General features: G+C 48.1%; 1 long non-coding RNA gene and 2 other non-coding genes across 4 annotated transcripts; 2 read left to right on the plus strand and 1 right to left on the minus strand.

Annotated features, from left to right (window-relative positions):
• The first annotated feature begins 617 nt into the window (after window positions 1–617).
• Window positions 618–17,590, plus strand: LOC116744232. Of its 2 annotated transcripts, none has more exons than XR_004346994.1 (3): window positions 618–745; window positions 9,813–9,850; window positions 17,552–17,590. It is a non-coding gene; the product is annotated as an uncharacterized LOC116744232 (long non-coding RNA). The 2 variants fall into 2 exon arrangements; XR_004346993.1 differs by lacking the exon at window positions 17,552–17,590 and adding an exon at window positions 10,869–11,068.
• Window positions 11,029–11,135, plus strand: LOC116744864. The gene has a single exon (XR_004347191.1). It is a non-coding gene; the product is annotated as a U6 spliceosomal RNA (small nuclear RNA).
• Window positions 16,894–16,966, minus strand: TRNAW-CCA. The gene has a single exon. It is a non-coding gene; the product is annotated as a tRNA-Trp (tRNA).
• Window positions 17,591–18,299: the final 709 nt, after the last annotated feature.

Raw genomic sequence — 18,299 nt, forward strand, 5'->3', positions numbered from 1 at the left:
GTGGCTCCTGCCCAATCATCGACGGGTGCCCGCGGATTTAAACCAATCACACACTATCACTTGCAGAAGTCAAGGAAGAAACCAGGCTCTTGCTAGCAACTACCAATCCAGACTCCTACTTCGCGGGCTTTGGCCAATTGCCGCTCACCAGTCCCCAGGGACAGGAGTAGGAGCCCTTGCGCCTGCGCTCGAGGCGAGGGCCAATGGAGAGACGCAGATAACTTCGATTTGGGGTTTTACGGACTTCCCACCTGCCCTCGAGGTCGTCGACCAATGGGGGCCTGGCATTGCCTCTGAGAAACAATAAATAAAGGAGAGGGCCCTTAAATCCTCGCCACCTTGCGCGGGCACTACTCTGAGAGGGAAAAACAGTCTTCCAATACTCTCCTTCCTCTTTCGAAGTGTCAAGTCTGGTAGAGCACCGGGCTTCCCAATCTTAAACATTTCCCCACCCCCACCCCCACCCTTCTTGTCCATTTGGCGGGGAACGCCAGCTACCAGAAAGCAAGCCAGCCTGTAACTAGAGTGGTGGCGCTTTGCATCCTGGGATATGTAGTTCCTCCTCCCCGTTCCTGTCGCAAACGTAGTGCGAGTTCTTCCGTCACTGACTGCGCCCTAGGAGGAGTAATGCGTGCTGGAGAACGTAGTCCCCCAGGTTCCCGTTTGGTCCTAGCCTGCCTCACTTTCGTCAAGAGAACTTTCCTATCTAGTTCTGCCTGTTGAAGAAGGGACTCTTTACAGAGAGGTAGGAAGCTCAGTCTCTCTTTGGCTTAGTCCCTGGAAGTGGTATCAGAAAGAATACTTACGCCCTTTGCCCTCGGGAGAAAGAATAGAGAAACATTTTTTTAAAGATTTTGTGGTCACGTGTTCCTAGCTGAGTGTGGGAGGAGTGGAAGGAAGTGTTGACTGGTGGCTCTTTTAAGTTTTGAAAAAAATGTATCCTCATCGCCCCGTCCTGAGGCTATACTGGGTTGCTTGTCTCCTAGCCATCTCTCTCATACTACCTTTTGTGCCTAAAAATGCTTTTAAAAAAATTATGGTAAAAACACGTAGCATAAAAATTACCATCTTAGCTGTTTTTAAGTGTACCGCATAGTAGTGTTAAAACTATACGCATATTATTGTGCAACTGATCTCTAGAACTTTTTCATCTTGCAAAACTGAAACTGTATGCCCATCAAACAACTCCCCATCTCTTCCTCCCAATCCTTGACAACCACCCTTCTATTTTCTAAGAGTTTGACTTCACATACCTCATATAGGTGGAATCATGAAGAATTTGTCTTTTTGTGACTGGCTTATTTCACTAACGTCCTAGAAATACTTACTGACACCTGCCCATTCCTTGGTTGGAGGCAAACTCTTTCAGCAGACATTTACTGAGTGGTGATTTCAAACAACTGTAGGATACCCAGGGACCCCACATACAGCAAGGGCAAGGGTTGCTTCAGTCCTGTTCATGGCTGCATCCCAGCACCTAGCACAGTGCCTGGCACATGGTAGACGTGAGCAAATAAATGTTGAAAAATCAGGAAATGGAGAAATGGACTTAAAACATTATGATATTAGTGATAGAAGGTCCCCTAAACAGACCAAGGATGAGGAATAAGTCCCTTCTATTCCTTGTTGCTGTATAAAATTGCTAAAACCTCTATGGATAGCAGAATTTTGGCCAAATTTATCAAAACTGAAAATGCACAGACCCATTGACCCAGTGTCTATGAATTTATTCCACAGGTGAATATTGCAGATTTGTACAGAGATGAATATATAAAGATATTCACTGATGCATTGTTAATGGAGTCCCAAAAGATTGGACACAATAGGGAAGAGGATAAATAAGTGTATGGTACTGTTATACAATGGAATACTACAGAGTTTTTAAAACCCGTGAGGTAGTCTATAGGTACTGATATGGAATAATTCAAAGATTTATTGTTAAATTTAAAAGTTAAGTGCAGAAAAAGAAAAAACGAAACAAAAAAACTGATGGTATAATCAGTATGTTACCATTTGTGTAGGAGAAAATAACTATATTTGTATTTACATATAAATAAATGCATAAAAAGATTTGAAAAGATACACCCTTTCCCCAAACTGACACCAGTTGTTATCCCCAGGGAGGGGAGTGGAATGAGGAAGGGTAAAGGGAGCTTTTGCTTTTTGTTTTGTGTATTACTATATTATTTGAACTTTTTGCAAAGAGGCTGTATTCATGTTTTATTTGTATAATTTAAAATAAAATTTTTTTAAAAGGAGACAGATAATGACACCCATAGAGGTCAACTATCTAAGATCAATTCTGTAATTCTACAACTAAATCAGGTCTCAGACATAAATCTCCTAAAGTCAGTTGAATGAAATAAAGCTGAGTTGCCTTTCCCCACTTCCGTCTGTCTTTATACTGAGGCTGCTCTGGGAGACCCTTCTGCCCACTGCCAGTGCCGCCGTCCCACGCCCCATCCTCACCCCCAGCTACACCAACACCACTGCTAGGATTTGCAGTGCCTTGGGGACTTAGCCTAGTACTTGCAGGATTCACACAATAAATAGCCTGGAGATCAAAGTCCTTCAACTGTGTGTTGTCAAGAATTCTGGGTGGCTTCTATCCCTGCTAGAAAAGAGAGAGACTCATAGAATGTTTACAAATTGGAAGGGTTAATGGAGATAACTTAGTGTACTTTTTTCACTTTACTGAAAGACATAGTTGGAAATCATGCCCAGACAAACTAGTTTACTAGAGACCATCACAAAGGGCTCACTGCATCACCTTGTAACTTAGCAATTATGTGTTCTGGGGTTCAAACATATTTAGAAATAGGATATTTTTACCAGCTGTTAATTACTCACCTGGCATCTTTCCTCAGCCTTCTTCCAATCCTTCACCCCCAATTAACTGTGCTTCCCATGCTCTGGAAGAACTATACAAACTCTTTTGTTTCCCAAAATAGCCTGGAGAGGGAAATCTAAGTGTTAGGAAACAAAAGCCTTATTGAATTGGCTTGGGGTGGAGGCAAAAATACCTAGAACACAAAGGACTTTGAGAGGTTGAGATCTGTGCAAACTGTGTTATAAAATGTTTGGTGCTTGAATGAAGAAGAGATACAAGGCCTTTTTATTCAGTGTTCTTGTTTTTCAGTCCCATTTATCAGAGAGTCAGTAACTTCAATTCACGGTAGTTTTGTTTTGTTTTGCTGTGTTTTGGCTGCGTTGGACAGCATGCGGGATCTTAGTTCCCTGACAAGGGATCGAACCCATTCCCCCTGCAGTGGAAGCATGGAGTCCTAACCACTGGACCACCAGGGAGTTCCCAATTTATAGTAGTTTCGACTGTCTTATCCAAAGCAACTCACTGACAGCCTAAAGCTAAATTCTGATCTCCTTCCAGACCATCAGTAATGCCTAAGCTCCAAACCTTCTGGCTCCCTGGGCACCCAGGCTTTGGTATGACTTTGGTGGCTCTACCCTGATGGGAGGATGACCAGGGAGGCACATTGCAAAAAGCCCATTGAGGAATTCAGAAACCCAGGCCCTGAACCAGGCTGTGCCCCTAACTTTCTGTGTAACCTTGGGAAAGTCATTTCCCCTCCCTGCACTTCTTTTTCCCTCTTTACTATTCTGAGGATATTGGATTTGGCTCCCAAAGTGTGTTCTGTGGACTCCTAGGAAGCCAAAGATTTACTGTGTGGTCCTGGAATTCTTATGTGCACATAGGTTTATTAATCAACTAATATACTCTAAAAGTAAAACTTTACATGCTTTATCTTATCCACACCTCAAGACCCTGTAGGGTAGGGACCCCATTTTACAGATCATAAAACTGAAGCTTAGAGAGGTGAGTCACTTGCCCAAGGTCACATACCTAGTCAATGGCAAAGCAAGCCTTGAAACCCAAGCTCTCTGACTTCAGGGCTTACATCCCCAGCCACTGTCCTCCAAGCCTTTGTTTGGAAACCCCCGTGCCTAGGTGATCTCCCAACTGTCATGTTCAGTGGTCGGTAGTGATCAGATATTTTCCAAGCCAAAAAATGTGATGCATCGTCTGATAGGGTGTTATAAATGAGAGAGACAGATTCTGAAAATACTGCTGTGAGTTTGGTGTTTCTCAGTTGAGTTTACATTTGAATTTTTAGATTCTCTCTCTCTCTTTTTTTAAATTTTATTTATTTTTGGATGTGTTGGGTCTTCGTTGCTGCGTGCGGGCTCACTCTAGTTGCGGCGAGGGGGGCTACTCTTCGTAGTCGTGCGCAGGCTTCTCATTGCGGTGGCTTCTCTTGTTGCTGAACACAGGCTCTAGGCACGTGGGCTTCAGTAGTTGTGGCACGTAGGCTCAGTAATTGTGGCTCACGGGCTCTAGAGCTCAGGCTTAGTAGTTGTGGTGCACGGGCTTAGTTGCTCCACCGCATGTGGTATCTTCCCGGACTGGGGATCGAACCTGTGTCCCCTGCATTGGCAGGTGGATTCTTACCTACTGTGCCACCAGGGAAGTCCCTAGATTCTCTCTTTAATATGGGATTTTGTCCCAAGACTGTGTAGGAAACTCCTGACTTTTTTTTTAAGGTTATTTATCCCTCTCTCTCTTTTCATGAGAGAACAGGGAAGAAGCTAAGAGGAAAAAGGAAAAACCACAAAGCATCTCCTCTGGTTCATGGTTAGTTTAGCACTGAGTGGATGCTTGCAAACAAGTTAGAGCAGGTCTGAGAATCCTACCTGGGCTTTAGACAGATTCGTGGACTTTAGGATTATTGATGGAATTCTTCTGAGCTGGACAGAGTCTGTATGACTCTGCTGTAACTTTCTGTGTCCTCCCTGATTACTCTTCATTCTCCGCCCATCTGGGCCCCTGCCTTGGCAGATAGTTCTCGTTTAGTACTACAGACTTCTCTGGGCACTGTCTCAGCTCCTCAGCCCCCAACTTACACTTAACATCGTTTACCTAAAACCCGTCTCTACTGTCATCTTAGAGGGGTAAACTTACAAGATATCCTCAACTGAAGGTGGGAGGGGGCAATAAGTTGAGCATTGTCTTCCAAATTCCCCTTTTTTTAGGGTGGAGGGCCACACCTCCCGGCTTGCAGGATCTTAGTTCCCCAACCAGGGATTGAACCAGGGCCTCAGCAGTGAAAACCCAGAATTCTAACCACTGGACCAACCAGGGAACTCCCCTTCCAAATTCCTCTTGACCATTCCATACTTCCTTCTCTAGGTTATTAAGTCTATCAGACATTTAATCTCTTCCAAATACAGTATAGAGTCTTGGAAGTCTGAGAAAAAGAGGCCTCTGTCTTTAATATGTTTACAGTCACTCTTTGGAGGAGCAAAAGACAGACCAGGTAATCATTAGTGAACAATTCAAGCCTGTATGTTACCTATAGAATGAATAGGTCAATAATCTAAATGCTGGAAGCTGATCCAGGAGAAATACTTTTGCTGGAATTCTTTCAGGATATGTAGCTTAAAACAGTACCCCCTCCCTGAACCCCAAAAGGTAAGCTTACCAGCCACCCACACTGGCCTGCAAAGGACTTTTCATGGCCAAGAATCCCTGAATTCAAATATATTGGGGGCCTCTTGGGCTTCCCTGGTGGCGCAGTGGTTGAGAGTCCACCTGCCAATGCAGGGGACACGGGTTCGTGCCCCGGTCCGGGAAGATCCCACGTGCCGCGGAACGGCTGGGCCCATGAGCCATGGCCGCTGAGCCTACGTGTCCGGAGCCTGTGCTCCGCAACAGGAGAGGCCACAACAGCGAGAGGCCCATGTACCGCAAAAAAAAAAAAAAAGAAAATCAAATATTTGTCCTTCCCCACAGAAGCTACAGCAGCTATCATTAATTAGCTCATCATATTTGGTAGGCAAAAATCTTCCAAAATTCAGAACTCGTAGGGAAAATAATAAGCAAACATCTTTGGAATAAAATATTGGGGAATCTCTACGGAGGCCCATTTCAACCCCAAAAATCTGAGGCTAGTTAGCCTCATTCACTGACCTGAGGATGAGGCTAGGCCCATATTTGTCATTGTAGCCCTGTGGTTTTAGAGTAGTCACAGATGGTGAAAGAAAGGACAGACTCCAGGTTCAAGTTAAAAAGAAAGCGTTTGGAATAATGTCATTCAAGCTGCTATAACAAAATACTATAGACCCAGTAGCTTATAAAAACAGAAATTTATTCCTCACAGTTCTGGAGGCTGGGAAGCCCAAGATAAAGGCACCAGCAGATTCAGTGTCTGGGGAGAGCCCACTTCCTCGTTCATAGATGTACATCTGGCTGTAACCTCACATGGTAGAAGAAGCAAGGGAGTTCTCTGGCATCCCTTTTATAAAAGCATTAATCTCATTCATGAGGGTTCCACCCTTATGACCTAATCACCGCCCAAAGCCCTTACCTCCCAATACATCACACACACCCCCTCCACCACCAGGGCAGAATCCTCATTTCTTCAACAGATAATCATTGATTAAACAACAGCTGTGTCCTGGAACATAGCTCAGAGCAGAATAGGCACTTCAGGTGTCTGTGCAGGTTGACATTGCTCATGATCATCTGAGCAGCCAACTGTCAAAGAATCACAGGTGTGATAAATGTTAACAAATGGGGAACATAGGGAGTTTTGGGGAGCCTGCAACCCAGTCCAGGGATTCAAGGACTCTCTAAGGATGTGAAAGGGAGTAGGAGTTCTCTAAACAGAGTGGCAGAAAGGGAGTACATTCCAGCAAAGAGCTAAGCCTCGCAGAGATGATACTGGCATCTTTGAAGAATTAAAAGACCAGGAAGGTTGGAGCCTATAGAGGCAGCCAGAGGACCATTTAAGCCTCTGTGCTCAGCCCTTTATCCTAAGGGCTCTGGGAGCCTTTGAAGGGTTGGATGGAACAGCTGTCGTGCTCATATTTGCACTGTTTGAAGGTCACACTGGCTGTTGCCTGAAGAAAGTACTGGTGTCCAGCCAGAGAAGTTGCTGAGAGACTAGCCAGGAGGCTACCGCAGGAGTCCAGGGGAGTGGGAATGGAGCAAAGTGGGCTTTGGCAACCGATGGAGTGTGAAAGGTGAGGGAGAAAAAGTGAAGGATTATCTGCCGTTGGGCACCTCCTTCCCCCCACCTCAACTCCGCCTCTTGATTCGCGGAGACTGGAGGAGCAGGTGTGGAGGCAGAGACAGTGAGTTCAATTTGAAGGTGAATGTGTTTCACACATTCAGGCCGTGGGCTAAAGCTCTGGGCGGCTGAGAGCCAGAACTGCTGATGGAGGCACTGACAAGCCGGCTTGGTTGCCCTGGGGGAGCCTTCAGAGAGCAGAGGCCTCTGAGCCCTGAGAAGAGCTGTGCTCAGGCTCCTGGTTGAGGAGGGAAGAGTCTCCAGCATGCTGGGAAACAGCCCAACCCAGGAGGCCTGAGGACTGCTGGAGGCTGAGTGGAGACACAGAAGCCAGAGGACTGAGGGACTCAATGTGTTTGAGCAGTCAAGCAGGGAGGAGGTTGACAAGGCCTTGGGCTGTGGGACCTTCTCTGTGGCTGAGAGGGGGTTTGAGCCAGATGGGATCAGGCTGCAGAGGAGAGCTGTAGCTGGAGGGCAAAGGAGGGTTTGTACTTTTTAAGATAGAGGGATTGGGGCACATTTAAATGCTAATAAATTTCTTTTGGAAAGAAGTTATCTCTCCTCTCTGTGATGTCGCCTCCCAGGAGTTCAGGTTTAGACAGCTGGAGGGCCAAGGTCTTCTTTGCTTTTGAAATACTTGGGCTTTGATCTTCTTCCATCCTCCTCCTTCTCCTGAGGGTTCTTCTCCCAGGCAGAAGGTATCCAGCAACAGCACCCACTTAGAGCTGCCTGGGAAGTGACTCTTCCTCTGGCTGTTGACTTCTGGGAGAAGAAAGGGCTGCAGCCATCCCACCCCCACCCTGGCCGCCCGGAGTCCACCCTTCCCCTGGGGCATCACATCCTCACTGGCTGCTTCAGGGCCTCCACAGACCTCTCCCCACCCGCGAAGTTGTAAGCCAGGTCACTGCCCCCTTTATAGACAAGGACTCAGAGGTCATTCTGCAGCAGCTCCCAGGGGAAAGGGACCATGTCCATATACTGCCTCTGGTACTGAGGGCAAACCTGGGCGCTGCAGGCAGAAGCAGCTGAGGATGTCCAGACAGCCGGCGTCTACTCCAGGAAACTGGGAACTGGGATTCCTGGAGCCCCTTTTCAGCCTTGCCTCTTAATCAGCAAAAAGTTGCCCGTAGATATGGGCCTGTCCGCTCTCCCAGGATAACGATTGTTTCCCACACCCTGTGCCTGGGCTCTAGGACCCCCACCTCCATCCCATCTTCTTCCAATTGCAACAGGTGCCTCTCCCTCATCCATTTCTTCTTTCAACAAATATTTGAGTGTTTACTGTATTCTGTCGTGGTCTGAACGCGGGTTGGAAAAGAATTTCCAGACACAAAGCAGAATGTAAAGAGGTTAGAATTTATTAGAGGGAATGGTCGCTGCCAGGACAGCAGGACGACTGCCTAGTAGTCTGGGAGAGCCAACCCCGAACACGTGCTATTAGTCAGTTTTTTTTTTTTTTTTTTGTGGTACGCGGGCCAGCGGCCATGGCTCACGGGCCCAGCCGCTCCGCGGCACGTGGGATCCTCCCGGACCGGGGCACGAACCAGTGTCTCCTGCATTGGCAGGCGGACTCTCAACCACTGCACCACCAGGGAAGCCCCTATTAGTCAGTTTTTATAGCCCTAGAACAAGGAGCCGGTCCGAGGTGAAATTTTTGTTTTCTGATTGGTCGAGGCACATATACCGTCCTTCTTTAGAGTGAGAGTGGGATGGGGCAGATGCCTTTCCTTATTTGGGACGAGAGAGGAACAGGTCTCGTAGCCCAGGTGGGCTCAGGAATTTCGTACCCATCGCAACTTGGTGATTAGAGTCCAGTAGGATGTGTAACGCTGAAACTTTTTCAGGCAGGGTTGTCCTTTGTCCTTGAAACACCATTGTCCTTGGAGCACCACACGTTCCAGGCACCGTTACAGGGGCTGGGATCATAGTAGTGAACCAACAGCCTGCCCTACCCTACATCTTAGTGTCAGCTATCTCTGCCCTACCTCTCCCCAAGAAGGCCCCCCAATCTTGGGAGGTCATATCCACGCTCTCGTGCCTCTGCCAGTGGCTGCTAGATCTCCTCGGGCTTACCTGCACAGTTCCTAGGCAGGGAGGGAGTTGAGGGTGTGGCTCAGCTACAGGTATGTGGTACGGCCTGGTTACATTCAGGCACCCCAGAAATGGGTCCGTCAGGAGGCTGGAAGCAGAGAGTATGGAAGGGGTTATGGGGTTGAAAGCCTCAGATATTCCCTCCCACCATCCCATTTTCCATGCCAGTCCCCCAATACTTGGTGAACCTCATAGAGATGCTATTTTGGGATCCCACAAGCTCGTCCCATGCTCTACAGCCCTGAGCCCCTTCTGTAATTCTGCTCGTCCCCTTCCCATGCAGACTAAGTCCTTCTCTCTCTCTAGAATCCTCCTCTGTAAAACAGAAGAGTTGGCCTAGATGATCTCAAAGTCCTTTCTGTCTGGAAATGTTCTGACTTCCACAGCAACCCCTGGTCCACCCTGTAATCCAAATGGGAGTTGTCAGGGAGAGTTACCTGGAGAAGGCAGGACAGAGAGAGGAGGGGCAGCCAGGCCACTTTGCACGTCTTCCTCTCTTATCATCATCACGTGATAGTCCCAAGAAGTAAGGATCCCAAGGACACACCTGTCCTGGTCAGGGGACCCTGGGGAAGTGCTGCCTGTCCCCCCATTCCCACCATCCTGAGCACCTCACATTCTGATCTCTTTCAGGCTCAGACCATGCTGTCCACAGTCCAAGGCTGCCCTAGGTAAGCTTTTTTTTTTTTTTATATTTATCTATTTATTTGGTTGCACCAGGTCTTACTTGCAGCAGGCAGGCTCCTTAGTTGTGGCTCCAGGGCTCCTTAGCTGTGACATGTGAACTCTTAGTTGCAGCATGCATGTGGGATCTAGTTCCCTGACCAGGGATCGAACCCAAGCCCCCTGCATTGAGAGCGTGGACTTTTATCTACTGCGCCACCAGGGAAGTCCCCAACAAATTGTTTTGTTTTTTAAAGAATCAATTTTATTTATTTATTATTTTTGGTTGTGTTCGTCTTCGTTTGTACACACGGGCTTTCTGTAGTTGTGGTGAGCGGGGGCTACTCTTTGTTGCAGTGCACAGGCTTATTGTGGTGGCTTCTCTTGTTGCGGAGCACGGGCTCTAGGCGCGCAGGCTTCAGTAGTTGTGGCTCATGGGCTCTAGAGTGCAGGCTCAGTAGTTGTGGCACACGGGCTTAGTTGCAGGGATTGAACTCGTGTCCCCTGAATTGGCAGGCAGATTCTTAACCACAGTGCCACCAGGGAAGTCCCCCCAACAAATAGTTTTTAAGCGCCTCCTATGTGCCAGGTGTTGGGAATATAGCAGCAAAAAAGCAAAGTTCCTGCAGTCATTGATCTTGCATTTGAACAGGGGGTTGTGATAAACAATAATACTAAGGAAATAATGTTGAGCAGTCTAAGTGCTATGAAAAGAAATGGAGCAGAATAAGGTGCTGGAGTGACAGAGGTGGGAAGGTTGGGGAGGTGGTAGCAGCTCTTTTTGTTTGGGGAGACCTCTCTGATAAAGGGTCTGAGCAGAGACCTGAAAGAAGTGAGGGAGGAAACCACGCAGACATCTGGTGGCTGAGGGTTCCAGGCAGGAGACCAGAAAGTACAAAGTCCCTGAGTCTGTAGCTGAGGCTGAGCAGTGGGAGAGGAGGAGTAACAGAAAAAGAGGTCAGAGAGGAGCCAGAATTGTGGGGCCCTGTCAGCCATGGTAAATGAGGACTTTGGCTTTCATCCTAGTAAGAAGAGAAGCCGTAGAAGATTTTGAGCTGAGGATGTGAGCTGACCTTAGTTTTAAAAGGTTACTGCAAGAAGAAGACTACAGGAGAGCAAAGGGGTGGGGGGCAGCAGGAATCTTCAAATTAGAAGGATGTAATAGTCCAGGCAAGAGATGATGGTGGCGCTCGCTTCAGCAGCACGTATACTAAAATTGGAACGATACCGAGAAGATTAGCATGGTCCCTGCACAAGGATGACACGCAAATTCGTGAAGCGTCCCATAACTTTATGTGTATAACTGATTCACCTTGTTATAAAACAGAAAGTAACACACCATTGTAAAGCAATTATACTCCAATAAAGTTGTTAAAAAAAATAATAATCATCAGCCCAAGTTCTTCATTCTGTTCTTGAATTTTGTTAAAAAAGATCCAAGGGGGAAAAACATTCTCCTGGAGCAAGATTCTTTTCAAAACTCTGTCAGAAAGAATAAAATAAGAAAGAACATGAAAAAAAAAAAAGAGATGATGGTGTATTGGACTAGTTGCAAAGGTGGAGAAAAGCATTACCTCTAATAATTATCTCCAGACTACAGGGCACAGCACTCACTGTCTCCCATCCCACCTCACCAGCCAGTTCCTGGGGTGGCCACGTTGGCCTGGTATCTTCAGAAGAGGTTGCTCATGCCAGCAGCGTTAAGGCCCCTGGTAGCCATGTGCCCCTCGGCAGAGTGAGTAGAGGTTGCAGATGTTGAGGGCAATGCCCTGAATCATACCATAAGCTTCCAGGACCTGCAGAGAGGAATCAGTCCAAGGACTTTCCAGGGTTGAGGGTAAAAACACAATTTGCTACTCTTTCAGGCACAGGGTCTGTTGACTGGGACACCTAACATGGTGAAAACGGCCAGCAAAGCATGAGGGACTGAGCCTGTGCCCTCTGGCCTCTTGGGTCAGGAGGCAGTCTTGGAGCTGACCCCCGGGGACACATCCATGCCATACCACGGGGAGCTGAGGGCACTGCTGCTCCCCTCCTCGTGGGAGAGAGCTACCAATTGTAAGCCAGCTCCACAAAGTCAGGGGGCTGGGTTATGCTCTAGAGGCCAGGATTCACAATTTTTTTTTTTTTTTTTAAGTTTTGACCCCATTTAGATAGGCCCAAAGGCTCTGTGGTCCTCTTATCTCACCCCTTCCTACTCCTGGTGGTATTCTACTATCTCCACGTGGGCATGCACAGCAGGAACTTTGCAAGGCTGCATGGCAGGCAAACCCTTGGCAGAAATCTGGAGTTAGATTGTGCATTAATCTAATGTGAAAATCAGAATTTGGTGAGCCGTGATTGCTCCCTGGGCACAATAACCCAAGGGTCAAAGGAAAATGCGAGGCATTTGTCATTTTGGGTTCTGGCAATGGCTAATCAGAACCTTGAGGGCCCAGCACCAGCCCCGGGAGCAGAGGCAGAAAACACTGCTCTGGGAAGTTCATCCCCTCAGAGTTGTCATCATTCCCTGTGAGACCTCCTGCTGTTTATTTGGTTTAAAAAAATCATAGAGTGCTGAAGTTTGCATTCAGATTTGCATCACTTGCATTCAGATATGCACACCCTCTTGGGAGGAAGAGACAGGAGTGATGTGACAGCAAATACTGTGGGAGGAATTGGGGACAGTCCTATCTCCTGTGTCAGAGAAAATGTTATCTCTGATGTGGATCAGGGCCTCTCTGCTAAGTGTTTTGCCAAGGCCTTTGTAGGTTTCTTCTGGATTAGGGCAGGGTAGGGGGCAGAGTTGGAGGCCCTATGGGGAGACCACACAGCCCAGGGGAGAAACCCTGTCCTTGGACACAAAAAAACCTGAATTCTAGTCCACAGTCTGCCCCTTACTGCCTGGAGGGCGTTGGGGTAGTTTGTTTTCCTGTAAAATAGGGAGGAAATATTACCTGAATTTTTTCTTTACCTTTTTTTTTTTTTTTTTTTTTCTTCCGGTACGCGGGCCTCTCACTGCTGTGGCCTCTCCCGTTGCGGAGCACAGGCTCCAGACGCGCAGGCTCAGCGGCCATGGCTCACGGGCCCAGCCGCTCCACGGCATGTGGGATCTTCCCAGACCGGGGCACGAACCCGTGTCCCCTGCATCGGCAGGCGGACTCTCAACCACTGCGCCACCAGGGAAGCCCTACCTGAATTTTTAAATGAGGACAGTATATTGTATTTGCAATTTAAAAGCAATGAGAAACAAGAAAAAAATGTTTTAAATTTTATTTTTTATGTATTTACATTTTTTTCTAGTTTTATTGAGATATAATCGACACATTGTATTAGTTTAAGGTATACACCATAATGATTTGACATCTGTATATGTTACAAAATGATTGCCACAATAAGTTTAGTTAATATCCATCACCTCACATAGTTACAGTTTTTCGTCTTGTGATGAGAACTTTTTTTTTTTTAATTAATTATTTATTTATTTTTGGCTGCATTGGGTCTTCGCTGCTGCTTGCGGTCTTTCTCTAGTTGCAGAGAGCGGGGGCTACTCTTCGTTGTGGTATGCAGGCTTCTCATTGCAGTGGCTTCTCTTGTTGCGGAGCGTGACCTCTAGTTGCGTGGGCTCTAGTAGTTGTGGCCCACGGGCTTAGTTGCTCCACGGCATGTGGGATCTTCCCGGACCAGGGCTCGAACCCATGTCCCCTGCATTGGCAGGCAGATTCTTAACCACTGCGCCACCAGGGAAGCCTGTGATGAGAACTTTTTTTTTTTTTTTGCGGTACGCGGGCCTCTCACTGCTGTGGCCTCTCGTTGCAGAGCACAGGCTCCAGATGCGCAGGCTCAGCGGCCATGGCTCACGGGCCCAGCCGCTCCGTGGCGTGTGGGATCTTCCCTGACCGGGGCACGAACCTGTATCCCCTGAATCGGCAGGCGGACTCTCAACTACTGTGCCACGAGGGAAGCCCGTGATGAGAACTTTTAAGATTACTCTCCTAGCAACTTTCAAATATACAGAACACTATTATTAATTATAGTCACCATGCTGTACATTACATCCCCAGGACTTATTTATCTTTTTTTAAATATATATAAATTTATTTATTTTATTTTTGGCTGCCTTGGATCTTCGTTGCTGCGCACAGGCTTTCTCTAGTTGCTGTGAGCGGCGGCTACTCTTCCTTGTGGTGCATGTGCTCCTCATTGCATTAGCTTCTTTTGTTGCGGAGCACAGGCTCTAGGCGTGCAGGCTTCAGTAGTTGTGGCATGAGGGCTCAGTAGTTGTGGCTCGCGGGCTCTAGAGTGCAGGCTCAGTAGTTGTGTTGTACGAGCTTAGTTGCTCCATGGCATGTGGGATCTTCCCGGACCAGGGCTCAAACCCATGTCCCCTGCATTGGCATGCGGATTCTTAACCACTGCGCCACCAGGGACATGCCCTTATTTATCTTATAACTGGAAGTTTGTACCTTTTGACCATCTTCAGAAATTTCCCCAGCCTCTAGAAATAAGAATTTTTAAATCCCCATGTGAGTCCCACCAATCTGCCTTCCTCACAGGGTTGCTGTAAACTGATTGGGGGGTGTGCTCTGTGTGTGTATGTGTGTGTAAGAACAGCTCTGTGCACCGGGGTTCTGAGCTCTTTTCCTTTGCTCTCCCACCAGCTGAGGAGGAGAGAGGTGCCCTCTTTCCAACCCTCACCGAGGAGAGGGGTGACTCACCCCAATAAAGCAGTTGTCCTCTGTGGTATAAAAGCAGAGCAGTAGTAGGTGTTGAGGGAAGTCCAGAGGCTGTGGACTGAGACCTGGAATCAGGCAGTGAGGGTGTGGCCACCTGGGCTCACCTCCATTCCCAGGGCAGTTACTCCATTTCCTGCCATATTAATTACCTCTGATCAATCTAAACTGGACTGCCTGGTGGCATCATCTGCCTCTGGCCTAAGGATGACAGAGAGCCAGCTGCCTCAAAAGTAGACATGCTGGGCTTCCCTGCTGGCGCAGTGGTTGAGAGTCCACCTGCCGATGCAGGGGACATGGGTTCGTGCCCCGGTCCGGGAAGATCCCACGTGCCGCGGAGCGGCTGAGCCCATGAGCCGTGGCCGCTGAGCCTGCGCATCCGGAGCCTGTGCTCCGCAATGGGAGAGGCCACAACAGTGAGAGGCCCGTGTACCGCAAAAAAAAAAAAAAAGTTGACATGCCAAGGACTAGAAGGATACACTACTTACTCATTGCCAATGAGGCCATGGTAGTAACCATACTCTATCAGAGGATCATCACCCAGCTGGTAGTTGCTCATTTCCTTTCCCATTCCAAAGCCCTGATACCAGAAGATACAAATAAGTGTTGAGAAGCCCCTCCTTTTGGTAACAGTGATAATGGCTAAGCTTGAGTGCTAGGCCCTGCTCTGAGCCCTGCATATTCATTGTCTCCTTTATTCACCCTAATCCTGTGAAGCAGGTACTATTGTGTGCATCCCCTTTTTTGGGGGGAGGGTGGGGTCACACCGCATGGCTTGCGAGGATTTCAGTTCCCCGACCAGGGACTGAAGCCATGTCCTTGGCAGTGAAAGTGCAGAGTCCTAACCACTGGACCACCAGGGAATTCATTTCCTTTTCTTTCTTTCTTGTTCTTTGTGCATTCCCATTTTCCAAATGAGCAAACTGAGACACGGAGAGGCTAAAGAGCTTGCTCAAGGTCACACAGCCAATCAGTGGCAGAGCCAGGTTTCAAACCCAGGTTAGTGCCATTTCCAGGTCTACACTTAGTGTCTTGGCTATACTGCCTCGTGCGGCATTAACAGAGAACCATACTCAGCATCTCAGAGCAGCTGATGTCTCAGATTAGCCTTATGTACAGATGGGGAAACAGGCCAGAGGGGATAGAGATCAAGGTCAGAGGTTGATCCCTGGTTCCAGATGTATCCTGAATCTTTCCACTGATCTCCACCTCCAGTGCTCTCATTCTAGTCCATGTGTCACCATCATCTCTGCCTGGACCACTAGAACAGGCCCTACTGGTTTCCTTCCTTGTACTCTCCCCCGACCCCCGCAATCCATCCCCCTGTTAAAACCCCTCCAATGGCTTCCTAGAGAATCCTTACCATGGCTTACAAGGCCCCCAGGATCCCGTTCATCTGTCCAGTGGCACTCCACCAAGTGCCCCTGCTCACTCTGCTCCAGCCACAGAGGCCTTCTTTCCACCTGGGTTATTCTGCCTCAGGTTTGCACTTATTTTTGTCTCTTCCTGGACCACTTTTCTTGAGGCTCTTCTCGTGCCTTCTTCTTGTCATTCAGCTCACTTGTTTCCTACTCAGGAAGGTTTCCCAACTATGATGTCTAAAGTAGTCCGTCATAGCTCGTAGCATTCTCTGAAACGACCTTGTTTATATGTGTGTGTACACTTATTGCCTATTTTTCCCCCACCTAGAAGGCAGAGACTGTCTTGGTCACCACCGTATTCCAGTCTGTGCCAGGCTGGGTGCTCAAAGAATATTTGAAGAGTGAAGGACAGGGTAAAGATTACTGGGCAGTGCTGGCCTTTTGCACCTGTTCAGCAGCCAAGGACCTGAGACTTACTTGAAGTTGATAGAAAATGGACCCTTGACAATTTGTGCACTCGGGGTGGCGGGGCACATATATACTCTCATAACTTTCTCCAAAGACGCAGAAGTCATGGCTGGCAAAAGTGGGGAGCTTTTCAAAGAAATTCAGCAGTGCTTGGCAGTTGTCAGAAGCCCCCTGAACGGAGAGGAAGTGGGGCCCAAGGTGGGGGTCAAAGTGGGAAAGAATCACAGACAGGCTCCCCTGCCCCAGCCAAAGGGTGAGAAGAGATCATATACTCATTTGCACATTTTGCTGAGCTCCCCTCTTACCCGCTCTGGTCCATTCTCCCTTTCTCTTTAACATGGCAGAGCTGGTCTGACCCAGGCAGTCCAGGGCTTCACACTCTTCAGAGCTTCCTATCACCCTTAACCCTAATGGGGCTTATGAGACTTTTGGTAGTCAGGCCCTGCACAGCTCACCAGCCCGATTCTCCCGCTTTTTTTTTTTTTTGGCCACACCATGCGACATGCTTAGTTCCCTGACCAGGGTTCGAACCTGCGCCCCCTGCATTGGAAGCATGGAGTCTTAACCACTGGACCACCAGGGAAGTTCCTGTCACCCTCCCTCTTAAACGTAATGCTCCAGCCTCTCAGGCATCAGCTTCCCTCTCTCCAAGCCTTTGGTCCCTGCTTACACTCTGTGAGTAGACTCTTTTCCTCCACAATCACTGGGCTTTGTTCCCTGAGGCCAAGGGTGATGTACATCTCCCTGCTCTGTGCTTCCCAATCCCCTCTAGCTCCTCTTTTGCCATATTCCTCACACTTGTAATGACTAGTTTGATGTCTGCTTCTGCCCTAGACTGTAAGCTCCATGAGGAGGAACTGGACCATTTCCTTCACTGCTGTTTCCCCCATGTGTAGCACTGTACCTGGCACACAGTAAATTACTAAGAAGAAGATTGTTGCATTCAACTTCAGATTAGAAAATGAAGGTCCAGGGAATTCCCTGGAGATCCAGTGGTTAGGACTCCGCACTTTCACTGCCAGAGCCCAGGTTCAATCCCCGGTCGGGGAACTAAGATCCCACAAGCTGTGTGTACAGCCGAAAAAAAAAAAAGAAAGAAAAAAAAGAAAATGAGGGTCCAGGGACTTCCCTGTTGGCTCACTGCTTAAGAATCCACCTGTCAATGCAGGGGACACAGGTTCAAGCCCTGGTACGGGAAGATCCTACATGCCACGGAGCAACTAAGCCCGTGCGCCACAACTACTGAGCCTGCACTCTAGAGCCCGCAAGCCACAACTACTGAGCCCACGTGCCACAACTACTGAAGCCCGTACGCCTGGAGCCTGTGCTCTGCAACAAGAGAAGCCACCACAATGAGAAGCCTGCGCACCACAATGAAGAGTAGCCCCCGCTCGCCGCAACCAGAGAAAGCCCGCGCGCAGCGACAAAGACCCAACACGGCCAAAAATAAATAAATTAATTAAAAAAAAAAAAAGAAAATGAGGGTCCAGAGATCATTTTGTCTGGCTCCTTAAACTCATAGGTGGGGAAACTCAGGTTCAGGAAGGGTGAGTGACTTGCCCAGTCACACAAAGAGTAGCTTGCCGAGTCAGCTGCCTGGTCACTACCTGCTTCAAAGCTGGCTCAGGCTTCCTCTGGCCCAGCTGATAAATCCCTCATCTTCGTTCAGTTCCCAGAGGCTCACAAAGTATCTCTTCATATACAGTCTGATCTCTGCGACAGCCTTGGGGATGATGATGATGATAGCTGACACTGAGTGTTTTCAATATTCTAGTCATTTGTGTGTATTCACTTCCTTAATCTTTTGCATGACCCTGTGGGAAAGGTACTGTTATTAGCATCCCATGTCACAGATGAGGAAACTGAGGCACAGGATACTTAAAGGAACTTGCCCAAGGTCAGATAGCTGGGAAATG

Source organism: Phocoena sinus, chromosome 19 (assembly GCF_008692025.1).
Source record: "Phocoena sinus isolate mPhoSin1 chromosome 19, mPhoSin1.pri, whole genome shotgun sequence".
In the NCBI taxonomy this organism is placed as follows: domain Eukaryota; kingdom Metazoa; phylum Chordata; class Mammalia; order Artiodactyla; family Phocoenidae; genus Phocoena; species Phocoena sinus.